Source organism: Marmota marmota, unplaced genomic scaffold (genome assembly GCF_001458135.2).
Source record: "Marmota marmota marmota unplaced genomic scaffold, marMar, whole genome shotgun sequence".
In the NCBI taxonomy this organism is placed as follows: domain Eukaryota; kingdom Metazoa; phylum Chordata; class Mammalia; order Rodentia; family Sciuridae; genus Marmota; species Marmota marmota.
This window is the reverse complement of record NW_025999968.1, coordinates 39,548,861-39,556,523: the sequence shown is the minus strand read 5'-3', so window position 1 is coordinate 39,556,523 and position 7,663 is coordinate 39,548,861. Positions and strand designations below refer to the sequence as shown.

The 7,663-nt window shown below is 33.8% G+C and overlaps 1 pseudogene; it reads left to right on the top strand.

The window, feature by feature from the left end:
• Nucleotides 1-6,544, top strand: part of LOC107136103 — a 7,575-nt pseudogene extending 1,031 nt beyond the window's left edge.
• The last annotated feature ends 1,119 nt before the right edge of the window (nt 6,545-7,663 follow it).

Below are 7,663 nucleotides of genomic sequence, written 5' to 3'. Positions count from 1 at the left end.
TTTTTTTTTTTTTTTTTTTTTTTTTTTTTTTTTTTTTTTTTTTTTTGTGTGTGTGTGTATGGTTTTACCTCTGTTTCAGCCTCTTAATGACTAATACAACTTGTTAGGAGTGTAAAGCTTTAATTAAAAAAAGAACTTAGGATGTATTTTAAGTATTACAGAACATATTATAATTGACATAATTTCCCCAGGTATTTCACAGTTAGATGGAGAGAGGAAGAGATGTGTATTCAAAATTCCTAGCAGAATACTGGCAGAGGCTTCAATCACTAGAGGAATTTTACTCCTTTTTACACCTGGAGCTATATAAAGCAGTAGTTCCCTTGCTAATTGAAATAAAATAATATCAAATGGCTAAAGGTGAAATGTTCAAACTGAGTACTTAGCAGCTGAAAAAATATCAGCAGTATTTCAGATGTTTTGATTTTATTTCTGTTTCTAATGGAAGAACAAATTTTGCCCATCACAGATAGCAAGAAGAATAGAAGACAATCATCACCAATCTCTTCCTAGAACATGTATAGAAATTGAAGAATATTTTATATTTATCTTTTGTCATTAGTATAAAAAACTGAGAAAACATAGGATGAAACCATCTTCCTTTATTGACTCTTGTGAATATGTGTCTCTATTTGTGGAAATGGTTTGAAATCAACATCTCAGTTATTTTCCAGATAGAACAAAACTTGTAAATAACCTCTTAACTCTTGCCATAATTATTCATTTGTATCACAGAAAGTGTTCCCTATAAAATGCTGCATGGCTTTACAATTTAATCGTCTTTATCCTTTTATTGAATTGTTTGATGTTTCACTCAGCTTTTTCATTGCTATGACCAAAAGATCTAACAAGAACGATTTTAGAGGAGGACAAGATTTTTTTGGTGATCATGGTCTTAGAGGTCTAAGTCCATAGATGGCTGAGTCCATTTCTCAGGGCCTGAGGTGAGAAACAACATCATAGTGGAAGAGTGGTGGAGGAAAGTGGCTGAGGACATTGCACAAGGAGCAGAGATGGTGGGGGGAGAGAGGGAGAGGGTACTCCTTTCACCACAGACAAAATATATACCCCCAAGTCATGCTCCCATTGACTCAGCTCCTCCAGGTATACCCTACCTGCTTATAGTTGCCCTACCAGGTGGTTAATGCACTGATTAGGTTAAGGCTCTCATAACTCAATCCTTTTATCTCTAAACTTTCTTGCATTGTCTCACACATGAACTTTTGGGGGCTATCTCATATCCAAACTGTAACATTTAATTTTTTATTATTGAGTTTTAGAGTTCTTTATGTATTCTGGGAATTCTTGCTCCTATCATTCATATATATATGTTTATTTATCTCATTATGAAGACTGTATTTGCATTTTTTAATCGTCTGTTAAGAGCAAACATTTTTATTTTGATAAAATAAGGCATAGATATGTTCTTTTATGGATTGTTCTTATATACACAAAATTTTGCTTAACTCTAAGCCTCCTACATTTTCTTTTATGTTTTATCCTAGAGGCACCTGCACTTATAGATGTTAAACTTAACTCTATAATTCATTTGACATAATTTTTGTATACATGTTAGATGTAGACCAAATAAAAAATTTGCATATTAAAGAGTAACATGTAATGTTTTGATACATGTATATATTGTGTAATGTTTGAATCAGGTTAAACATCTATTTCTTCAACCATTTGTCATATTTTTATGGAAAAAATTTAAATTCTTTCTTCTAGATATTTGTTACTTGTATTCATTCTGCTATGCAATAACACACCAGAATTTCTTGTTCCTATCTAACTTAGTACCCATTGATAAACCCTTCCCTCCCTCTCTTTCCCACCCTACTTTCCTGAGCTGTGATAACTACCATTCCACCTCCAAATTCAATAAGATCAACTTTAAAGGGTTCACAAATGAGTGAAAGCATGTGGTATTTGTCTTTTTGTGCCCATTTTATTTCATTCAACATCATCATTTCTAGTTCATTCATGTTGCTTAAATAACATAGTTTTGTTTCTTTTCATGGTTAAAAAGCATTCCACTGTGTAAATAGACCACATTTTCTTCATTTGTTTATAAGTTGATGGATACTTAGATTTTTTTCCCATTTCTTGGCTATTGTGAATATTGCAGCAAAGAACATGAGAGTGGAGATGTTTCTTTGACATACTGATTTCATTTTCTTTGGCTATATGCCTAGTAGTGGGATTGCTGGATCATATAGTAGGTCTATTTTTAATTTTTTGAGACATTTCCATCTCGATACTTTTTATCCATAATGGCTTTACTATTTTACATTCCCAACAAGAGTACAACTATTCCTTTTTCTCTAAATCCTCATCAGTACTTGTTATATTTTGCTTTTTGGTAATAACCATTCTTACCGGGGAGAGGTAGTATCTCACTGTGGCTTAGAATTGGATTTATCTGATGATTGGTAATGTTAAACATTTTTTAAATGTACCTGTTGGCCATTTGTACGTCTTTTTTCTATTCATATAATTGTCCCTTTTAAAATTTTATTATTTATTTATTCATTAAGTGTTTTGAATTCTTTACATATTCTGGATATTAACCCTCTGTGAGATGAATAGCTGGTATTCATTTTCTCTAATTATGTACGTTGTAGCTCTTCACAAAATTGTTTCCTTTGTTTTCCAGAAACTTTTTAGTTTCATAAAATCACATCTTTCAATTTTTGCTTTTTGTTTCCTGTATTTGGGGGATTATATTCAGAAAACTACATTTGTCTGTACCCATATCCTGAAGTCTTTCCTATGTTTTCTCCTAGTAGTTTCAGAGTTTAAGGATTTACATTTTTTTTAATGTTTTCTCTTGCCTGAATGGGAAATTTCAAAAGACCTTTCTTCAAATTCAGTCTTTCTTCAGTCAATCTTGTCTGCTGTTGAGGCTTTCAACAGAATTTTTAAATTTCACTTATCTTCACTTCCAAGATTTCTGTTTGAATCTTTTTTATTTGTTGAATTTTGCATCCATACCTGCATTGTATTCATAATTTTATTTAACTTTTCATTTAGGTCCTCCTGGATCTTATTAAGATTTTAGAAAATCATTATATGAATACTCTGTGAAGCATTTCATTAGTTTTGATTTCTCTGGAATCTATTACTAGAGAGTTATGATCTCTTGAAAGTGTCATACCACCTCTTGTTCATATTTCTTGTGTTCCTAAATTCAGATTTGCACATCTGATGGATCAGTCATCTCTACCACTTTTATGTGATGGCCTTCTTAGTAAGTGGCTTTCTTCTGAAGATATCCTGGGGTACTGGTTTTTTTGCAAAGACAATTTTATTTCCAACTGGATGATGTAGTAGGGTCTCCCTGTAGCTTCTTTGTCTGTGATTAGTGAGTTTGGGCACAGTGCATAGCAATGTCAGAGTCTGAAAGACCCAGGTCTCTGCAGGCCATGCAAGAGTGGGGATATTCTAGCTTTATGTCTTTCTCATTTCAAAGTAAAAAATGGCATCATCTTTGAAATTAGGCTTTTTAATTTCTGAATAAAAAGTTACGTTCTGTTAAAATAGAAGTACATTAAAAGAAAATTGATTATTTGGGAAATTTTTTGTTCATTATTACTATGAAGATAATTTGGTTTATAGGGTTCTATAACTTACTAAAACACTCAAAATATAAGGAAAATATTGAATTTAATCTTTAAACATTAATTTGTAATACCTGGACTTATTCCTTTGATAGCTCAAATTCTTAATTACTTTTGTCCTGTTTTGTTCCAGGACAGATAAACTAATTTATATAGAGTGGATTTCTACCAATGACCTTTCTAAAGCAAACTTGAAATGCTTTCCCTTTTTGTAAGTCAGTTTCCTTAGAATTTTTTTATTTTAAAGACAAGCCTTATCCATTTGTGCTAACCTGGTAAAATGTTCTCAGCATTATTTTTTTGTAGTGTTGCTTACCTTTTCAAGTGCCAGTCTGATAAAGTTTGCAAAGTTTTGGCATTCTTTGGCGGGAAAACAGCTTAAAAAAGGAACCCCAATAATGTATTGCAAATCCTCCATTTGGAATATTCCTTTTCTCACTTCAAACCCAACTGCAACAGAACACAGTAAGGTTGCTCTTCAGAACTGGAGAGATTGGAACAGTGAAATTTGTAACTCTTAAAAATTGCATCAATTTTAGTTTAGTTTTGTTTGATTTCATAGAAGTGTTCAAACTTTTCTTTGATGCAGGGTTTTATTTGGAAAGTTCCACACATGCAGCAGTGAGCTTCAATGGATTTACTACTTTGTCTTCTGGCAGCTGTTTGGCTATTTTCACTGAAATGATATTGGCATCTTTTTTGGATATTTTTACTAGCTTTTGCCGTGTACTAAAAATAACTCCTATATTTTTCGTGAGTCTACTTATAGAAAAAAGGTTTTATTTCTCTCTTTAATTAAAAAAGTAATAGATCTTTCAAAATGATTCTGATTTCTACTGTAATTTTATAATAAAGGAGAAGCTGTGCGAGAGATTTCTATGTATGCTTCCTAAAATTAGATTTAGATACAAAAAAGCAATTATATCTTTTCTTGAGCACTTGTTAAGTGGAACTTTGTGAGAGTAAGGAATCATAATAATTACAATAATAAATGTGGGGTAGATTAATTTTTTGAGTACTGCCATGAGTTTCCTGGCTAAGCTAGATGGAGATGTCAAATAATAAACTGAAACCAAACTAGAATTATAACTTACTCACATAAGGATGTATGTTAAGTTTGAGAGAAATAGTTGTTGCTTTGGTGAACAAGCTGTTGTTCTAGTTTTTTTTTTTTTTTAAATTAGAACAAACATGTTGACATGCACCCAGACATACATATACAGTTTTTCAAGGAGACTCTCCCTAATACTGCAAATTCTTGGCTATTTTCCCATCTAAGGAGAGGTTAGCCAGAGACTAAACTTTACTAAGACCACCCAAAGTATCAGACTCCACCTCTTCTCTGAATCTGTGCCACTGTTCTGCAAATGAAGAAAATTTAAGGGGTGGAGGGAATGAAGCAGAGACCAAATGGGGGAGATGCAGGAAAAAAAGAGACAGAAAAGAAACTGCAACTTTTAAATTAAATATGAAATTAAAATTTCTTTTTTCTACTTTCTGGAGGGATGAAAGATACAAAACAGCTACATCAGTCACTTCTTAGCATGTGTTTTTTGTTTGCTGCTTTAGCTACAGCACTTGCAATGTTTTACAATAGTCATAGTTCCAAACTGCAGTAAGTGTTATTTGGTCCATCTTAGATTTTAGATTAAAGTACATACACTGTTTTTAGAATGTTCCACAAGATTAATCTAGTTCCAAATTTGTACTGTAGCATTTCACATGGCAGGGAAGCATAAAAGTCCACTCTATGACAACCAAAGTTTTATAGAAAATCCTCACTCATTTTAACCAATCTTGTATGGAGACCTTTGGATTTAGATGCTAGGTCCTGCAGAGATTCACTTGTACTGAGACACTTTAAAAGATTCCCACAAATGTTTATGAGAATTATTCAAATGTTTATGAACATCAAGACTTTCCTTTTAATAATTGATTTTTTTTTGTACTGAAGATTGAACCCAGGGGTGCTTAACCACTCAGCCACATCCCCAGCCATTTTTATTTTGAAACAGGTTCTCCCTAAGTTGCTTAGAACCTCACTAAGTTACTTGCTGAGCCTGGCTTCAAACTTGTGATCCTTCTGCCTCAGCCTCCCATGTTTCTGGGATTACACGTATCCACTATCATGCCCTACTAAATTATTATTTTAATTGTGCAATTTGACAATACAGTATGATAATTCAATACACGTAAACAGTATATGATGACCAAATCAGTGGTAAACACTTCCATTTCCTTAAACACTTAAAATTTTCTTTTGATTAACATGTAATAATAGCTGTGCATTCTTAACTATCCTTACCAAGGTTGTATGGATCCTTTCCTGTAAGACTCCTTAAAGTGTTTTATTTTCAATTAAATGTAGGAGCTGGCAGTGCACACGTGCTACATCAGGATGCACTAGGTGAGGGTGTTTGTGCTTGAAGATGACCTAGTGAGTGTCCAAGAGGGTGTTTGTTTCTGTGTCTAAGTGACATTTGCCAGTCACTCCTTGCAGAAGCAGTTTCCAGAAATCTTGCCACTGATCAACATGTTTCAGATAACTGGGCCATTGACTGCACCACTGCTTTGGATTGGAACATTGGCCTGGCCTGGGGCCTAAGAGCTGTGAGCAATCTAAGAAATCATGGCATCAACACAGCCATAAGGGAAGACAGGTTTACCAAAGACTTAACCACATTTGACTATGGGCTGTGTATGGAAGAAGGCAATCTGAGATTTTAATAGAACAAGTAATCAAGTTAAAAACTGCAAAGTTAAAATTGAACTACTTGGGAGCTATGATCTACAAAACAACTCATTGAAGATCCCCATCATGAATGACTCTGACTTTAAGTTGGTGTACCAGGGATGTGGCAGGTGCTGCAGAGCCTTCCTGGAGAAGGTCCCCTGCAGTTGACTATTCTCCACCTTCTCCCCATCAGAACTCTGCCTCTGTCATCCTGTGTTGGGGTGTGATGTCATTTTTGAGCCCCAGACCCCACCTATTCTTATCTTAAATATTAAGGTAAAAATTCATGGTATTTACAAATAAATAGTAAAACAAATAAAAATGTTTGATTCAGTTTGGGATGACATAGTAAGCACTTTTAGACTTGTTGAACTTTCCCCTACTTACAAACAGAGGAACAAGTAAAACTAAAACAATGAAATAGACACAGGGAAGTAACACAGGGAAGTAAAAATGACCTGAAGGCCCAGGTCAGCCTCTGAGCCTAATGAGACTGGGGTACGTGGTCTATCTCCAACTAATTAGTGTGAGCCAACCCCAGACAGGTACCTCGGCTTGCCTGTGCACCTCTTTCTGGCCCTGGCCTGTTGGGAGTCAGAATAGCCTGTCCACAGCAGCTTTCTGTCTGTAGTGGAAATGTTTTTAACTCATATACACTTATAATGTGCACTTGTATATTAAAAAGCTAAGAAAGAGAGAAAGATTGGTGGAATTACTCTTTAGCTCTTTTAATACTTTTTTTCTAGTTATATCATGAGGAGATTAGCTTATTTCCTCCCATTTGAACTACTTTGCTTCTAAAATTTTAATTGTATCCAGAAAGAAAGATATTTCTGTGCAGTTTATCTTAAGTTCTTTTGAGAGATAAGTCTGTTTTATCTGTACATGTAACCCAAATATCAACTATAAATTGGATCAAGTGTGAAAAAAAAATTTAAAAACTTGGAAAATGTTCTATAATGTTGGTGGGCTTAAATATTGATCTGTTAACAAGTAGTCTTTCATTAGCTTTTAATAAAATTATAGGCAAATTTTAAGGCAATCTCAAATTCATATGGTAATACACCAGAAAAAAAAAGATCACTTTCAAAATAAGTTGGGGAGTTATAAAAATACAACTGATATATTAAAAAAAGTTAAATGTGAGCACACTGAAAGATGGGGGGCAGGTCCATATGCTGTGTAGGAACTTACAGTCATTTTTTCAGCTTGCCATGAAATGAAGAGTATACAATTGTGCTTCAGAGCATCAGAAAATATTCCAGAAGATCAAGGCAGATCCCCTCAAAGAGATCAAAGGAAGCAATTA